This window comes from Chinchilla lanigera, unplaced genomic scaffold, assembly GCF_000276665.1.
Source record: "Chinchilla lanigera isolate Chin_1 unplaced genomic scaffold, ChiLan1.0 scaffold00069, whole genome shotgun sequence".
In the NCBI taxonomy this organism is placed as follows: Eukaryota; Metazoa; Chordata; class Mammalia; order Rodentia; family Chinchillidae; genus Chinchilla; species Chinchilla lanigera.
The window spans coordinates 7,801,214-7,819,807 of record NW_004955470.1 but is presented as its reverse complement, the minus strand read 5'-3'; the positions used below and the strand labels follow the sequence as shown (position 1 = coordinate 7,819,807).

General features: G+C 43.9%; 1 protein-coding gene across 9 annotated transcripts in view; it reads right to left on the bottom strand.

The window, feature by feature from the left end:
* Il1rl1 (interleukin 1 receptor-like 1) overlaps positions 1–18,594 on the bottom strand; it is a 69,330-nt gene that overhangs the window by 29,350 nt on the left and 21,386 nt on the right. Inside the window, exon 1 of one of the 9 annotated variants that reach the window (XM_013522851.1) lies at positions 5,549–5,937. The exons of 7 other annotated variants lie outside the window; for them this stretch is intronic. The gene's annotated coding sequence lies outside the window, so the exon portion shown is untranslated. Of the gene's footprint in view, positions 1–1,967; positions 2,016–5,548; positions 5,938–18,594 lie in introns of those variants that run through there. One more of the 9 variants, XM_005400767.2, reaches the window with a different exon arrangement.

Below are 18,594 nucleotides of genomic sequence, written 5' to 3'. Positions count from 1 at the left end.
CCTTGGTGTCAGCCTGGCTCAAAGTTGCCCAAAACACTGCAGGCCTCCCCTTTGCATTTATCTGCTTTTTTACTCCAAGAAAACTGAAATGTGGATGGAAAGACAGATCAATACACACCCACATGGTTGTAAGGCAAGCAGCTTAGCGGGTAGATAAAGGAGTCTTTTCAGGAAAAGCAAGCATCTGAAAACCAAAGACACCATGTTCGGCTGAGCTGCGGCACCACACCTCCAAATACAGAGGCATCCAGGGGGGAAATACGTTAGGACCAAACTCCGTTCCAACAACCGAGTCAGGAGCAGAGAGAACCCCAGCTTCTGCCAGGATCCTGTAACATGCAAAGCAGCAGTTGCAGCAGCCTGTCCGCTGGGCAGAGATAAAAGCTCCCAAGAGAAAACTAATGATGTTCAAGTCTGCCTTCCCCAGGGTTTTACCGCACTGTGGACTCGGTACAGCGCTAACTCCTTACAACCACGGAATCCTCAGAAACCGCCAGTGAGCACTAGCACCAATATGCTCGTTTAATAGGTGAAATGCCCCAGAGTTTAGAAATTAGACAATCTACTCCGAAGCAGGCAGGGTCTGAACATATACAAGTGTGCCTACATCCAGAGGTCCTATCTACCCCTCGGCCAGCACAAAGGAGAGAACAAGGATAAGAGGAGTTGGGGACAGAGGGACACCAATGATTGGCCTTGGATCTGAAAGGCCAGCCACTATGACCACAGGTGAGCAGGCTTCCCGTGTCCTTCCAATGGCGGAAAGAATAAGGGCGCCCGGGCACATCATGTGTAGGGCATTCGGCGGTTTGGTTTATCATGTAGGTGTATTTTCTCCAGTTTTCTGGCAGTGGATAATGAATGATAGATGACAGCGTGCAAAATCACACCTCTGAAAGAGATGGTGCGGTAGATATGCGAACTCTGCCATCTTCTCCTTGCTGTGCATTTCTGCTGCTTCTGCGTGGATCCATAAGTGAGGGGAAGAGAGGTTTCGTCTTTCTTGGTGGGACAGGACTCTTGACACAGTAGAAGAGAAAAGGGGAGAGACTGAAGGGCAGGTGCTAGTCTCATTGTGTTCCAGGCTTGACACAGATGTGATATTTACATATGGTGCATGTCAACAGTTCCGTCTTTCAGATGACTTTAGAGGTTTCTTTTCGTTTTAAATATAATTATGCTGAGCAGAATAAGATGCTTATGTGATAAAATGGACTGCATTAGTATTCATTACCACGGATGACACCTCACATAGACTAGCCAAAATAATATTGACATCAATGTGCATTTCGTAAGAGAAGTAGAGAGGTCAGAAAATGTCCCCCAGTCACACAGCTGGTAAGAGAAACTCAGGATGCGTTGAACGCTTTGGCTGCACACTCTGCTGAGCGCGTTCAGGGAGAGAGGAACGGGGCTGGCAGCCCAGAAGCAAAGCCAGCACCATAACAAAGGTGAAGGCAGTCAGGCATCGCCCCCTCCTGCTCCAGCTCCAGCCGGCCACCCACCTCTTCGGATGGGCTCTCTCTCACACACACACTTCCTGTGGTTCTTCTGATGGCCTGAGCCTGCTTCTCCACCCCACAAACCTCTGCCTCACCCCTTTCGGCCACCAGCCCCTTGAGTCATGACTCCTTCTTCCTGCCCTACCATCTGAGTAAACTCCACCCCCGGATTTTGGTGGATTCCAGAAAGAAAAGACTCTGGACTATAAACCTTCTAAATACAGAATGCAGACTCCCCACTGTCTCCGCCCTCAGTCAGTTCTTTCCTCACCCATTAGACCAAAGTCCAGTACCACGCAAGCCAGATGTGAAAGGACCTCACCCATCCATCACTGGGTTTTCCCATTAATAACATTATTTTTCTCACAAAGGTGACAGTAATAACCATTTGAATGTAAATTTGTATTTGAACATTCTGGCCCCTTCAAAATACACATTTTTAAAAACCACCCCAAAGGCACTTACCATTGGCCAGTCACACTGCAGTTCTTTCTTCTTCAATTTCCTTCCAACAATGTACATCAACCCCAAAGCCAGTTTATCTAGTAGCTTTATGCAAAATATAATATCTGCCCTATCTTTCAAAACCCTCCCATTTTCCTTATCAGTTAAGACACAGGAACCCAGTGACTGATAAAGTGATAGTGAGGAACAATCTGCTCGCCAGGCTCCATCTGCAGGCTCAGCACCTTCTCTCCTCTACTTGCAGCATCTTTCACAGGGCTCCACTTGCAGTTTAACCTTATCTCCACGGACACTCACATGTCACTCCATTTTACTGTCCTTCGGGAGCATTTCTCAGAAAACCTCCCCACACTCATCTGGGTGACAGCCTGTTCTGTGCCCCTGGAGAGCGGGTTGGTAGGTGTAACTTCCCTAGAGCTGAGCTTCGCAGGGGAGCTGTGCACATTTCTGCAGCTCACCTTCCTGTGGGGGCCTGTGCAAACCTGTAAAGATTTTGGTGCAAGTGGGCACCACGCTCTGTGGGCACGGATCTTGAGCGTGTAAGCCGTGGAGACAGACAGGAGGCTTGGAGAGGCCATGACCCTGCCCAGGGTAGTGGCTGGCACAAGGCCAAGCCAAACCCTATAAACCTTCCCAGAACGGAAGTCTTGCCCCATGCCCCCAGCAGGTGTCTATAATAGAGACTTTTACGCACATATATTTCATTAGAATTCTGTATAAGCAAAGTTTAATTGTCTATGCAATTATTTTCCTAAATGTTGGTGGCTTTTGAACAATCAATCTAGATCATCTTCCCAGTCTTCCAGTAAGGAGAAAGAACATCAGCTCTCAACATATCCTGGTTTTTCTCTTTCCAGCTGTGTGACTCTGGAAACATTTTCCAACTTCTCTACATTTCCTAAAAGATGGTCACTGTTGTCGATATCAAATGACTAACCTAGGTAAAGCGTTACCCATGAATACTAACGCTGCTCATATTATCACATATTCATCTCCTGCTCTGCGCAATTACGTTTAAAATTTTTGAAAGCAGCCTTCAGAATGTGTTTGAAAAGATGGAACTGTTGATAACATGTACCATATCTAAATGTCACATCTGTGTCAATTCAGGAACACAGTTTGAGTAGGCCTGACCTTTACTATCTCTCTTTTCTCTTGTACCATGTCAAGATTCCTGTCCCACAGAGACACAAACACCTCTTCTACGTACTTACGGACATTGCACAAAAAAGGCAAAAACATACAGCGAGGAGAAGGTGACAGAATCCAGTTAACTATTGCATGACCTTTATCAGAAGCTTGAGCTTACACGCAGTCCTCTTTCATTCATCGTCCACTGTGAACTGGAGAAAACACACTTACGCAATATGCTGAACAGTTCTTATCAACGCCCCCAGCGCTGCATCAGGCACCCATAACAACGCAGGAGAGGCTGCAACTTCTGACCTCAAGGAACTTCAGATTAGGAAAATAAAGGAAAAAGGATGCGGCGTTTTATCAATCTGAAAGGTGGTGTGTAACTAAGATGCTGGCAACGAGCAGAATTAGTTTGCAAATTAAAGTGGGTTACTGAGAGTCTCTACCCCTTATCAAAAGTGGAAATGTTTTCATCATTCTGCTTTGGTTGAACTATGGCTCTACCTTAATTCTAGATCTCTTGATATCTTTTTCCATTGTCTGATTATTACATTAGCAATATTCAGAAACCTGCGCTACCTCTGCTATGTAATGTATCTCCATTATTGGCATTGACCCACTGACGCACTTGAAATGGTATCAAATTGAATCACAGTAGTTTTAATACCCATATCAGTACTTGTTAAAGCCCAGGGCCAGTGTCCATCACAGTCCTGCAGGGTTAGCATCTCAGTTACTTTTCTCTCGTTGCTGAGACAAATACCTGACATCCAGAATTAAGGAAGGAAAGGTTTATTGAGCTCACAGGTTGTGGAGTTTTCAGTCCATATTTGGTTGGCTCCAAGGCAGAGTGGCACATGGCACAGGGCAACTGTTCCTGGCAGTGGCAGGCAGCAAAGCAACAAGAGCAAAAGGGAGGAGCAGTGGGAAGAGCAAGCTTCTTTCCCTTTCCTTACCCTGTATGCTGCCCACCTCAGGGCAGATGTAACACTCACACCTATAATGCTAGCATTGGACCATGACTCAATCATAAACTCTAGAAGCCTGCCCCATGACTACATGAGGCTTTGGGGGGACATCCAGACACAAACCATAACAGTTAGCAATAAACAGGCTACACTTGATCAAAGATCCAGAGGCCCATGTAGCCATGGGCAGTTCCAGGACCCCTCTTCTGTGTGAGTGTTCTATCTGCAAGGGCCTCGCCTAGTGTGGCTGGCCTTCAGAGTCCTCAGATGAGGTGCCCACCTGCAGGATACACGGCAGTGTGCCGCAGTGTGACTTGTCCTGGGGCCCCTCCACCACCAGGATGCAGCACTCACAGGGAGCACTCCTGAGGAAGGAGACCCCAGACAACAGAAGGTGCGAGAACACCTGTGACAGCCCACCACCCGCAGACACAAAGGACACTCAAAAGTGTCCCAGCTTGATCACTGGGATGAGAACAACAGCTTGGTGCCCATGGAAGAAAAACAAAGTGTCTGAGATAGTGAGGGGTGTGTGTGTGTGTGTGTGTGTGTGTGTGTGTGTGTGTGTGTGTGTGCCCACGTGCAAGTCTAAATGGAGAAGATGTCTTAGCTCTGTACCCAAACCAAAATGACTTACATTCAGGTCTAAAATGTTAATTGTCTTGATCCACACACACTGAACGTTTGTTGAAATATCATATTATACAGTTTTTTCATGTCAATAAAAGTTTTTTAAATTTCACTAAATTGACAAATCCACAAAGTTAGATAGTCTTCCTCTTGCCTTGGAACACTAGTTCCACTCACTAGAAGTACCACAATTAAGACAGCCCAGACCCTTTCATAATGCCAGCTGACTCCTGGGCTCCTTTTCACATGGTTGTTTGTGTCTGTAGTTTCCGTGTCCTGAAGTCCCATCTCTGTTCTGCTCGGTCTCAGCTCAGAACTCAGCCTCCTCCCAAGTCAGCATGAGAAATCTGTTTACATCAAATATCCCCAAAATACGGTGCATCTAAATACAGACTTTCACATCACATGGCCAATCTCACGGCCTCCCTCGGGCCTCACCCCCACCGGGGCTCTGCCCTGCCTTCCTCTGGGGGCAGGACTTGCTCAACTGGCCTCACAGCCTGTCCCCAGAGCTGGGAAGATTGCACCTCTTTTAAAATGGGCTGAGACGCAGACACTGATCTATTTTTCTCTGTTTGCTTTTGGTTACTTTCCTGTCTGCATGATGACCCTTTTCCCCATGTCTAGAACTTTCTGCGCTTTCACCTGCTTGCTACAACCCACCGGATATGTTGACTAGTAAGATACTCCTTTCATCTCCAAAGGAGCAGTTTCTTAAAAAGTAGAAATGTTCTATGATACAAATGTCTGAAAGACGGATAAAGGATTCCCACCCACTATGAAGAAAAAGAAACTATAGGATCAGAATTTTAAGTGAAAGAATTCAAATCAAGCCTAGTAACTCACCAGCAACATTACTTGCGCATAAAGCCAACTTATGTGTCTCTCCCTTGTCCTAGGTCCTCCTCCCCACATTTAATGGAAAGTGATGCTCAACCTTCATTTAGGATTCCACCATAGGGAGTCCGCTCAGATATCCTGTGCTGCTATCAGGACACAAAAGCTCCTGCATTCGGGATACAGTTGGCTGTTCTTGATTTGCTTGGAGCAGGTTGCTTTGATGACCTCCTCCTGTGCTCCTAACACGATCTCCCTCTCCCTGAAAAATTAAACTTTGCCAGCAGCCATGGAGCTTTGTGTGTTTCACATCTTCCCCTTACTCTAGAGTTCAGGAAATGTCCTTGTGTAGGTGAGAATTCACAGAGGTGATTGAGTTGACATTTGTGGAACTGGGAACCATATGGAACTATATATCACCTGGAAAAAAGTAATTTGGTTTTGAAAAATTTGAATGTGATCTTCTCTCTCTCCAAAACAAAAGAATGGAAAGTTTTCTTTAAAATGTTTAGATTTTTCTGCACTTAATGAAGTGCACGTGTCTCTCTCTAGCTCTGAATAGTTGAAGCCCAGGGAGGAGCACATGGATACCCGCCAGTGCTCCCTGCATGGCTGTCTGCACCAGAGCACGTCACCATGAACAACACAGAATGGAAGAGGTGGTCTCATGCCACCTCCAGGGCTAGGTGGCAAGAGGCACACAGGGTCCATCTAGGACTCCCTTCTGCAAGGCGAGCTTCAGAGGGAGCTTCAGAGCCCTCACCTCCTGCCCACAAATGCATGACAAGCTGAGACATGACCCCTCTAGGTCCAGTCAAGTGCTCAGAGGTGATAGATTGTGGCCAACAGCTTGACCACAACTTGGCATGGGACCCTGAGGCAGATCCTTTCACCTAAGTCACTCAGATTCCTCACCGTTCCTGCTAAACTTGAGAGTAATTTGCTACGTGGCAATAGATAGCACACAGCTGTTAGAATATAAGCTATGAGCATTTTCCTTGTGGACTTTTAAGGATATGGAGGTCAGGGATGTGGAAGACCACCTGGGTGACTTTCCCTGAAGGAGGAGCAATTATCTCCATTTTAGTTACCCCTAACCCTATTTCCATGCATTGATATGTACAGAATTGGCTAGGACTTTTCCTTATCCTTTCAACTGGCTTTAAGCAATGCAAATTGGTCCAGCTGAGGTGCTGATGTGTATGTAGTCTTTGAAGCTAAGACAACAGTGCAGTGTTTCGTTGGCCCCCATAGCTCTCAAATAAAACATGTGTGAGCCCCAGCAAAAAGGCGGGTTGCAGAGTCATGCTCCACCCTGTTGGCTGAGATGGAGCCTCAAGATAAGAAGCTATGACTTCCCAGGGCATGAAAAATTACACACCAGAGCTGAAACACTGACCCCAAAACATTAGATACTACCTCAGTTGTGTTAGGCAGATGACTCTTTCTGCAGATCCTTCTCTCTGTACATGGCAGAGGTGATTTCAGGCCTCCTACCTAGCCCAGCTCACGGCACTCACCTAGTTCCCACGATTCTCACAGTCACTCATCCTCAAGCCACTCTTTTCTTCATGAATGAATAAGGCCTGGGTTCAGCCTTGGGTAGAGGCCTTTGTTCCAGATGGCCATTGTCATGGCTGGACTTAGGATCCCTTGGCTCCCCATAACTACAAATATGCCTTAGTGGCTTTATTCTCGCCATGGGTTGCACTGGAAGTGGTAGACTGGAATTAACTCACTAGAATTCCAATAACTTTTCACGAGATTACAAGTATGACTTCCTGGGCTGTGATGAGGACTGGGAAGGACTCTATATTTGGTGCTCAACATGCAGGAACGCACGACCTTCTCGGCACAACGACCACTATCCACAATCAGGTGCTGGCAATCCACTGGACCTGGCGTGACAAATTTAGAGGTAAGCAGAGCATTTTACTAATTACAGTGCTCAGACGCAAGTAGCAAATAGGAGTCTGTTCCTCAAGAGCAACAATGGGGCAATCCCATTCCTTATCTGCAGAAGAGAAAGAATTTAGTCTATTGATTATGAAACTGTTAACTGACCCAGACATTAATGAGCCATCTAAGCAAGTTGTTAGATTACTCCATCAGATAGCTACATTCTATACTTCTTTTCCCAAAGCCAGTACACTGGATCTCAGAGTGGGATAAAACAGGTGAGAGCTTTTGTGTATCTAAAACCCAAAATAAAAAAAATCCACCCACAAACTGTAGCCACAAATGACCTGGTGAAAGGGGCCTCTCCTCCTTGCAATAGAACTTAGTAAAAAAAGCAGACCAGCACCATGTTACTACTGAAAATAACTCCAACTGTGCTGACAAATTGCCTACAAATAAGGTAGTTGAAAGAGAAAAGGACACTGAGTAACCCTAATAAAAGAATCAGACCACCATGGTAATATTCCTCTGAATGGGCCGCTGGAGAAAAAGGAAGCTTGTTTAAAAAGTGCAGGTTACCAAATGAATTCACTTTTGCAAGATATTTGGAAAGAAATGTGAAACTTTTCCAATTTATTCACTCGGCTTTCTTCTCCAAACCCAGTTCAGAAGATGACACCTATGATGCTGTGCTTCCTACAGTCCCTTCCTCCCCCAAACCACAGAGTCAGCTCAGTAACAACTCCCTCCGTTCCCTGCCCACAAAAAGGCCAAAATACACTGATAGGAAATATGCACAGCTTATCTGCTTTGCTGTCACTAAAGAGACAGACCCTGAACACCCTACTCATAAGTGCAGTCCACACACAGCCTTTAAATTTTGCTCTTGAAAGACCTGAGGCAGATGGTACTAGACAGTGGAGCCCAAGCTCCTTAAACTCTTGGTTGTTTGGATAACATAATTCAAGGTTTTCAGTGAAATGTGACCCGTCTCACTCACATGTGTCTGTCCCCCACACAATTCCTACGTTTTGAATCACAAGTACAGATACTCATATCAGAACAGACACAGAGTAATCAAGACAGCCAGAATGACAATCTTAAAGCTGTTACGCATAAAACGTTATCCAGTGTGGGCCGACACGCTGACTTAAACATTCAAGCTTGGGCCCTACCTCTTCTTTTTATGCAGTGTGAAGAGCTTCTACGCCTTGCCTGGATTTCTGTCCCAGAGGAAGGTACACCTAATAAATACTTTACTCAGATACTTCAGAGTCCTACAGAAACTTACACCCAGCTTGTAGCACGGTTGCAAGAGGCCATAAATATGCAGATTTCTCTCAACAGTGCAGCTAGAATGCTCATTTCTCAATTAGCATATGAGAATGCCAATGATAAATGTAAAAGAAGCTTAGCCTCAATACTTCATACAAAAGACTACCTATTCGCATTCAGACCTGCCAAAATATTGGACCTACCACTCCTGCTTCTGAGCTCATGGTACAGGCTATGTCCCAACACCTTGCTGATAAAGTTTGATGCAATTAAATGTTTTAATTGTGGCAAGCAAGGACACACTCACCGGCACTGCCCAAAGCCTATAAAGGCATGAACCCCCTCAGCTGATTTACTACTGCCTAAGCTGTGTCCACAATGCATGAAATGCTTACATTGGAAAAAGTATTATAAATGTAAATTTCATTAAATGGCACACACTCTTGCAGATAAACAAATCGTGTGCTCAAACCACGGCTCCAATAACAATAATAAAAGATGGGTCAGTCAGTACTCCAGTGATTCGAACCTAAGTAAGCCAGTTATACCCAGTCCAAACCAGACAAACAACAGTCCCTCTGCTGGGATGGGCGCACAGCAAAATCTTGCTTACCTTGTTCCCAGGTCCGGCAGACCAATCAAAGTGCAGAATTAGGTTTACCAGCAACTTCTCTCATTGATTTATGGAGAGAGAAAAGCCAAATTTAATTCCCACTGAAATTTCCACTCCTGCCCTTTGCCCGCACATGAACCTGGTAGAAACAAGCCCTTACGCAAGGAACTTTATTTTTCCCAGGGTACTACAGTTCATAGACCTACTTGTGCCATTCAGTTAAATAGGAAATCTTTTACTGGACTGATAGATCCAGGAGTTGATGTCACTGTGGTAAGTAGTCAGTCATGGCCATCTTCTTGGCTGACTCAACCCACCTCCACTGCTTTGATAGGCTCCCCTCAGTGTTTCACAGAGTGCTCTGCCACTCCCTTATGTCAGCCACGATGGACAGACAGGCGTTGTGACACTATTTATTGCACCTCTTCCTGTCAATCTATGGGGCACAGACCTCATGAAAGAATGGGGCACTCTCTTACTTCTGCCCCTCAGAGGTGTGTCCCCCCAGCTAGCAGGATGATGGCTAAGATGGGATATCAAGAAAGCAAGGTTTGGGTAAAAACTTGCAGGCTGTGCTCTTACAATTGCACCTTTAGTCAGATGAAATAGATATAAAATTGGATTTATAATGAAGGCCATTGGTCTTCTCCACAGGAAAAGTTAAGGGTTTTATCAACATTGGTAGGAGAATAACTGCAATAGTACCATCTCAAGCCTACTTTATGACAACTATTTTTAAAACTGCCAGGAGCTATATTAAGTAGAACTGCTCCATTCTTTATTGATCATAGTAGATCCCATTCTAATCTCCCAGGTCTGCTGTCATCAGGTAGTTACAATATAGGTGCTCTTGTAAATCTGGTTTTCATTTTTTATAAAGCTAGACAATCTCCTAAACCTTCTCATCTAAATTCTAAATCTGTGCCAAAGGAATTTAACATTGTCAGAACACAAGCTAGACAAATTGTGATGTCATGTCCTTCCTATGAGCTTATTCCTAGACCTATTCCCCAGCAGTTACAATCCCAGATGTCTTAGAACTAACCAGTCATGGCAAGTGAATATTACCCATATATCCTCTTTTAACAAACTTAAATATATTCATGCCTCTATAGATACCTTTTCACGTATGATCCATGCTACCTGTCATTCGGGCAGACAAAGTCAACATGTCACACAACATTGTGTATCAGTCTTTGCTAATTTAGGAATGTCGCAAAGAACAAAACCTGATATTGGTCCTGCATGTTTTCAGAATTTTCTTGATACCTGGAATATAAAACATGTTATGGGGATCTCCTGTAATCCCCAAGGTCAGACAATAATCAAACACACTAGTCCTAAACTAAAACATCAACTAGCTAAGCAAAAGCAAGGGGGAACCCAGGGTCAAAACCTTGCTACATATGTTTTAACTTTTCTGAATCCTGCTTGGCATGGTATCCAAATAGGTGTTTGGAATGGTTCAACATCACTTTTACATTGGGGCTGAGGGTATGCTTGTTTTCCCACAGAAAATTGAGAGACATTGTGATCATCAGAGCTGCCCTGCAGCCAGAATCCAATCCTCCTGCACAAGATGTCAAGCCCTCTGCAAAGACCTCAAGCAATGAACCTGACAGTGCCTAGTCTGCTGTCCTAGGAAGGCCTGCAGCAGACCTGCATGAAGCTTGCCACCTAGTTGATAGCCAGGGTTTGGTTTTTCACCTGAAAATCTTTTCCTTGCAATGCTTGCTCTCACAGCAACTACTGCATGTATTCCTGTGGTTCAGGGAGAAGAGTATTGGGCCTACATACCTAATCCACCCTTGCTTAGACCCCTTACCTGGATGGACAGGCCCTCAGAGATTTTCCATTCTATAGAGAACAGTAACCCTATATATACTATCCTGCCTTGCCCACAAATTTTAATGCACTTATGAGAACAGACTAAGCTTAATGTTACCTCTCATTTTGTATTTCCACCTTTGTGTGTAGCCCATCTACAGTGAGTTTCTAGCCATTGCATGTCGGCTGTGGATCAGACTTGGAAAGTGCAACTGTCTAAAGGACAATTTGCCTCATTAACCTTAAATTCTATTCCCTCAGATGGTAACCTTGTAAAAGACTTTAAGCATAGCATTCCTATCTATATTCCAGAAGCTCACACCCCTCATTGTGAGGAAGGTGATTTGGACCCTTGGCAGGCTTTCAGAGAGTCATACCATGGACAGGCATATGCAAATTTCATTATTCCTTGGTAGATTGGCCCCCCAGAGGAGTCCTTCTGGGAAAGGATCGAGATTGGCATGAGATTTCCTTTTCAGGCTCTCCTGACTGTATCAAGTCCTCAGAGGCCTTGTCCAGTGTTACGTGATCAGGTAGAGACCTCAATCTTCCAACCCTCAGACTCATTTCCAATGACAAAACTGGGCCTATACAGCATACTTTATGGAAACTAGCCATACCTTTTCATGTTAGATGACTACAGAAGGGGCCTCTGTAGCCGGTAGTTGGAGGAAAAGTCAAAGCAGTATTACTAGGTCATACATATATAAAAGTAAACATATGTGTTTCTGATCCTGATATACTGTTAATAGGGAAGATAGAGTGGCAACAAAATATGTTCTCATGTACTAGTTGCAATTTAACTATGCCTGAACTTCCTTCTAACGATTGCACTATGCCTGAACTTCCTTCCAACGATTCCACAGTAGTGATCATGGGGAGGATGCCCGGAGTTTGGCTTCCGATCAATGTAACAGAGTCTTGGAATCACTCACGTACTTCCCTCTTGGTAGAGACCTTAATTAAAAGATTTAACAATTGGAGCAAGAGGGTTCTTGGATTAATTATAACAGGGGAACCTCCCTAGTGCTTTTTATAGCCAGTGTAGCTGTTGGGTCTGCGGCATTAGCTCATTCAGTACAAACTGCTCACTTTGTCGACAACTGGACAAGAACTGCTGCTGACAGCTGAAAACCTCAGCAAGAAATTCATATAAAGTTGCAAACCCAAGAGAGCATTTTAGAAACCTCTGCCTTTAGATGAGAAATCAAAATGAAAGTTTGCAGTTGCAACAAGGTTTAAAGTGTCACTGCAACATGGCCAGCTTCTGTGTCACCCCTTTACCATACAATAAAAGTCTACCTCCTTGGGGAATGATCAAAAAACATATACAAGGAGCAATCCATCAAAATATTACTATGGATGTAGATGGTCTTCAGAGAAAAGTGCTGTCCATGTCACAACAGACAGCCACATTTGGTACCCAAATTAGAGACTGGGATAAGTTTGCTGATGCTGTCAAACAACTGAACCCATTTGCACACCTCAAGGCTCACTTCCACTTTCATATTAGAATCAGTGTGCTCCTTCTTTTGTTTATGATTCTTCTCATGAAAGTGTGTTGTAGAGGATTCACAACCTGGCCACAACCAGAGAGGCCATGTAGCTCAGCTGACTCTGCTCCGGCTTCTTCAAAGCATAGAAGGGAGAAGAGTGGAGGACTACCTGGGTGACTCTCCCTGAAGGAGGAGCAATTATCTCCATTTTAGCTGAACCTGACCTTATTCTCATGTGTTCATGTGTACAGAGCTGGCTAGGAATTTGTCTTATTATTTCAATTGGCTTTAAGCAATGCAAATCGGTACAGTCGAGGTGCTCCTGTGTAGTCTTTGAAACAAAGACAGTAGGGCAGTTCCCACACCCCCGGCCCCTAGTAGCTCCCAAATAAAAAGTGTGAGCCAGGGTGAGGTGGAATGGAGAGCCCTGCTCCACCCTGTTGGCTGGGATTGAGCCTCAAGATAAGAGGCTATGACTTCCCAGGGCATAAAAGATTACACATCAAAGCACTGACCCCAAAACATTAGATACTACCTCAGTTGTGTTAGGCAGATTATTCTTTCTGCAGATCCTTCTCTGCATATTGCAAAGGTGATTTCAGGCCTCCCACCTAGCCCTGCTCACAGCACTCACCTCTTTCCCGCCATTCTCACAGTCACTCACCCTCAAGCCACTCCCCTCTTCACAAATTAATAAAACCTGGGTTCGGCCCTGGGTAGAGGATTTTGTTCCAAATGGCCATCATCATGACTAGACTTAGGACCTCTTGGCTTCCCATAACTACAAACACACCTTAGTGTCTTTATTTTCACCATGGTTTGCCCCGGAAGTGATAGATTGGAATTAACTCACAAGAATTCCAGTAACTTTTCATGAGATTATAAATATAAACTTCCTGGGCTGTGGCAAGGACTAGGAAGGGCTCTCTATAAGGGATGTGTGCTGCAAAGAGATGACCTCAAGGTATTTTGAGGTTCTGTTGTTGTTATTGCCTGCTTTGTATTCCATTCCCCTTACAAAGCAGTTAAAAACCAGCTTCTACTCTTTCTCAGCAAGCCCCTGGGTGTCTGTGACCTCAGGAAAGGTCCTGTATCCCTGGGGTTCCTGCTCTCAGAGAAAACTTCCGCTCTTAGACATCGTTCTGCAGCTCTTTAAAGGAGTTCTTGCCTCATTGAACCAGATAAAGTATTTTCTGCTCTCATGTCCCACACACACAGCAGCTCTGTGCCCATAGATCAGAAGGAAACAAATTCGCTAGGCCGCAGACACCAGCATGGTGCCACTGACCTCACAGCCTGGGGTCAGAGAGGCCTTGGGGGAGGCACAGGTGGCCACAGGAGACGATGCGTGGACAAAGAGGTGTGAGAGGCAGGTAAGGACGGCGGGTGGGAGCCAGGACTTGACCCAGTGTTCCTGACTCTGAGCAACGCTCTCCTTCCACGGCCACCGCCACAGGAAGAGCTTAGACGGGAGTCTTCCAGGTCCGGTCAGATCTGCAGAGACGGCAGACTGCGGCCAACAGAAATGCTCCTGTAATGGAAAGACGTCGTGCCCTGCGGGCCCTGCTCACCGCGATCTCCAACACACACACTGCCTGAGAGGACGGTAACCTCCAGGGTCCGTTCTCAGTGTCTCCCCTGTGGGACAGCTTTATCCTCCGGGGTCTCAGAGCCACTCCCTGCCTTCTTATGCTGCGGGAGGATGAGAAAAAGCTGCTCCGTAGTCATGCTGTCACTCTCCACCTCTCTCTAAACAAAGCCTATCAGCAGATGAGTGGATAAAGAAAATACGGTATTTACACACCGTGGAGCACTCCTCTGATATAAAGAAGGATAAAGTTGAGTTGTTTGTAGGAAAATGGATGCACCTTGAGACCACAACGTTAAGTGAAATAAATCAGATGCACAGCTTCAATATGGCATTGTTTCTCTTATAAGAAACCTGAAGTATAAAGAATTAAGAGCAAACGAAAAGATAGATAATAAAGACTATAGGGATAGATAGATCTTTTGTAAGTGGTAAGAGAACTAGGAGATGGAGAGAAAGGGGAGGGGAAAGGGACATAAAAAGAAGGCAGATGTGTCACGTACATGTTCCAACTGTTCCTCCAAATGTAATCATTATGTATTGCAAACATGTATAAACAAGAATAAAAACAAACAAGAAGATCAACATTTACCCTCATGGTGCCGAGTTGTCTAAAACCTAGAACTCTAGGAAATTCTCTTTAGGGCTGGTAAAGATTGAAAGATGGCCTTCATTTGCTGACATTTTCCAGTCCTGTAAACACACAGAAGAGCTTATCTGCTGAGGACAAATACAGATCTCTTGAAGCATGCCAAGAAAATTGAGACTTAGGAAAGAAAGAGGGTTATGGAAGGGGGAAACTTGATTTCAGAGAGAACACAAACATGCAGTGCGGGAAGCCGATTTAGTCATCCACTCAAAGATGTTTTGCTTCAGGATCTTGTCTAGTTCTTGTGAAATCAGCTTCTCTAGCTTGTGACACATCTTTCCAAAACAACTTAGTTGCCAAAATACTTGTGTAATATGTAGCACACATTATCGAACAGGTACTGCCGGGACACCTGAAGCCCAAAGTCATCTCAAAATTATTTATTTCTGATAACATAATGTTCACTGAAAAAAATTTAAAATGTACAGAAAATTATAAGTAAAAATACCTCACATTCTAATGCATAGAGACAATCATTTTTTAATGTGTCCTCATGTTTTATAAGAGCATGCATGTTAAAATAATTATAACAGATATATGCACAAATATTATATGTAGGTATATATCAAAAATACAAAATTTTCTGATGTAAAAGAAAGTATGTAAATGGAGAATCCTATCCTGTCCTGTAATTTAACAAAACCCTTCTAAATCTAAATTGAAGAATAAATAAGAATAGCAAATCTAGGGTTGGGTATGTTGCTTGGTGGCAGAATGTTTGCCCACCATGCAAAAGGCCCTGGATGTGATCCCCAGCACCAAGGAAGACACAGCAAAACTAACTTTTTATTAAGTACTCATCAGGAACTTATGAGGCAGCTACTGTTGCAGATAAGGTTACTGAGTCTCTGAGAATGATGTTCTGGGTTGCTGGGAAGCTGGGACTTCAACCTAGGTGCCACAACTGTGAGGCCTCCATATTTAACATCTTCACTGTGTCTTGACTTTCCAGGAATGTTGGGGCCAGCCAGGAAAATACTAAAAGTTTAGAAGAATGTGTGGTCTCTTTTTTTAGGTATTCTTCTCCCTTAGGCCTAGAGTTGTCCAATTCAGGAATTAATATAATGTGGAACGGTCAGATAGCTTAATAGAAAAGAATGAAAATCTGCAAAACAGATTGTTAGTAAGAACTTCTTACACAATTTTTACAACATGCAAATCCCGTCTGAGAGAAAAATAGGTTTTATTTTACTTATTTTTTTTTTTCTGGTACTGGGAATTGAACTCACGCCCTCACACTTGCCAGGCAGGAGCTGTGCCACTGAGCTATATCCCCAGCCACTAGAAAAATAGGTTTTAAATAAATGTTAAACCTAGTTTAGATTTAATTTATACAAATTTTAATATAAGCACTATAAAATATGCAATATAAAAATAAATTAAAATCAATGACAAAATTAAATTCCAAATGGTTTGGAAGTTTAAAACCAAAAGTAAGATTTAACATGGCAGAATAGAGGAGGAATTACTCAAAGAATATCATCTAAAAGCAGGTAATTAGAAGAAAGGAAGGGACATCCTGACGCCAAAATCAACCCAAAACAAGAGACTCACAGATCAAACAACACACAGCCATAAGACTGTACACAATGGTGAAGCAGCCCGCAGGGCTGCCAGTGGGAACTCTGCCTGCACACAGAGCGGGAACCGCCAATCTGGGAAGTTCCCAAAACCAGCGCCATGCAAGAGTATGGCAAATTCAAGCCGCACAGGAGGGATGTGGGATATAAGGCCACTCACCTCTTTTACCTTCCTCCAAAAAGAGGACACTGCAGCCCGGCAGCAAATTTCACTGGCACACATAGGGGCAAGTGAGCAGGAAACTCCTCCCACCCCAATGGTCCACCAGTTTCTTTTTTTTTTTTTTTTCTTTCTCATACACCATGGTAGCTAACAGGAACCTCTAGCGACAAGAGGGTCAGGGACCCAGTGGTGAAGGTAGTGAGTGGAGCAGCATCACCCTTCCTGCCTTGCTCCCAGTGGCATAGAGAGGGATGGGGTAACGTAAGCAGCCTTGGGCCATGGGGGGCAACAAGTGGGAAGTCAGCACTCCCCCTGCCCTGCTCCCAGCAGTGTGAGATGAGTGAGACAAAGCTGAGTGAACAGAGAAGGCTAAACAAGGGCTGGGAGGGGCCAACTGCACACTGGACTGGGGGCAGCCTCAGCTGTCTCTGTCCAAAGATGCCACAGCAGCTGGGGGAGAGACAGAGAAACACACAGGGTAAGGAGATGTGGGTGGGTCACTAAGGGACATACAGAAAGTTTCTGGCTGAAGACTGGCCCCAGCCCACACATCTGAAGGCCAAAATCAGCCCCCCGCAACCAGCATTAATCCTACCACAGACTTGGAAGGGTTTCCCAGCACAGAATTGGACTCTGACTCAGGCACTGCCACAGAACGAAGGGCACTATTTTATTGTTTTGTTGTTGCTGTTTGCTTGTTTTGTTTTCCTCTTTTTGTTTGGTGTTGTTTACATTTACTTTTGTTTGCTTTGTTTTGTTCATCTTTTTTCTCTCTTTCCTTAACTATGTTTCTCAATTTTTTGATATTTTCATGTGAGTAAACATTGCCTCTAGTCTCTCTGGTTTAATTCCATATTCATTTGCTTTCTCTTTCATTCTTTCTCTTCTGTCCTTGTTTCCAGTTCCCCAAAGCTTAGTTAATCATCCTTTGTCCTTCATCCTTGCTTCTACTGTATTTCTCTTCAATTGTTGCTCTACTTTTTTTCTCCTATCCCTCTTGAATTGCCCCCTGCAAACAAACACACACAGAGGAAAATCACTCTACTAAAGGGAAACTCAAAGCATGCAAGTTCCTGGTTTATGCTGGATTTCACTATATTACTGTAAATCTTGTTCAAATGGTTAAATGTACCAAATTAATAGTTACCACAGTTTGTCAGTTTCTAGTCTGTGCTTGACACTGTTGTTATTGCTAATTGTACTATTTTGGCTAGGGTGTGATACATATTGTAGTCAGTTCTTATCCCTTGTCTGACAACATTGTGATTGTCTGGGAATGTAATCATCACTATATTCCAGTACCAAAAGACTAAGTGCTAAGCCAAGAAGATAGCAACTTCTCATCCCAAATTAACTAAGAAGGTAGGATCTTGGGATGAACACAAAGGCCAAGAGCCAGCTGTGCCTACAAGATATCTCTGATAAGAAGATATATCCTAGGGAAGCCTCAAATTAGTGATAAAGTTACCTGTCATAAGCAATTTATTAGCATTAACACAGAAAACAAGCTGTGTTATTCCCAAACTCAGTCCTGGCAACAAGTATTACTCTGACACCAAAACCAGAGAAGAATATAACCAAAAAAGAGAACTATAGACATTGAATGTAGATGCAAAATTCTTCAGTAAGATACTGGCAATAGCAAACCATCAAGAAGATTATATACCATGACCAAGTAGGTTTTACCCCAGACATAAAGTGATGGTTCAACATACACAAAGTCAGTAAATATAACACACCACATCAACAGAGCCAAGGATAAAAATCTCATAATCATCTCAAAAGATGCAGAAAAATCATTTGACAAAGTCTAATACCCATTCATTATATAAAAAAAGAAAACTCTACAGAAAATTGGAATAGATGGTCTTTATCTCAATATGATAAAAAGCCATCTGTGACAATCCAACAGCCAACATCATACTAAATGGACAAAAACTGAAAGCTTTCACTCTAAAATCAGGA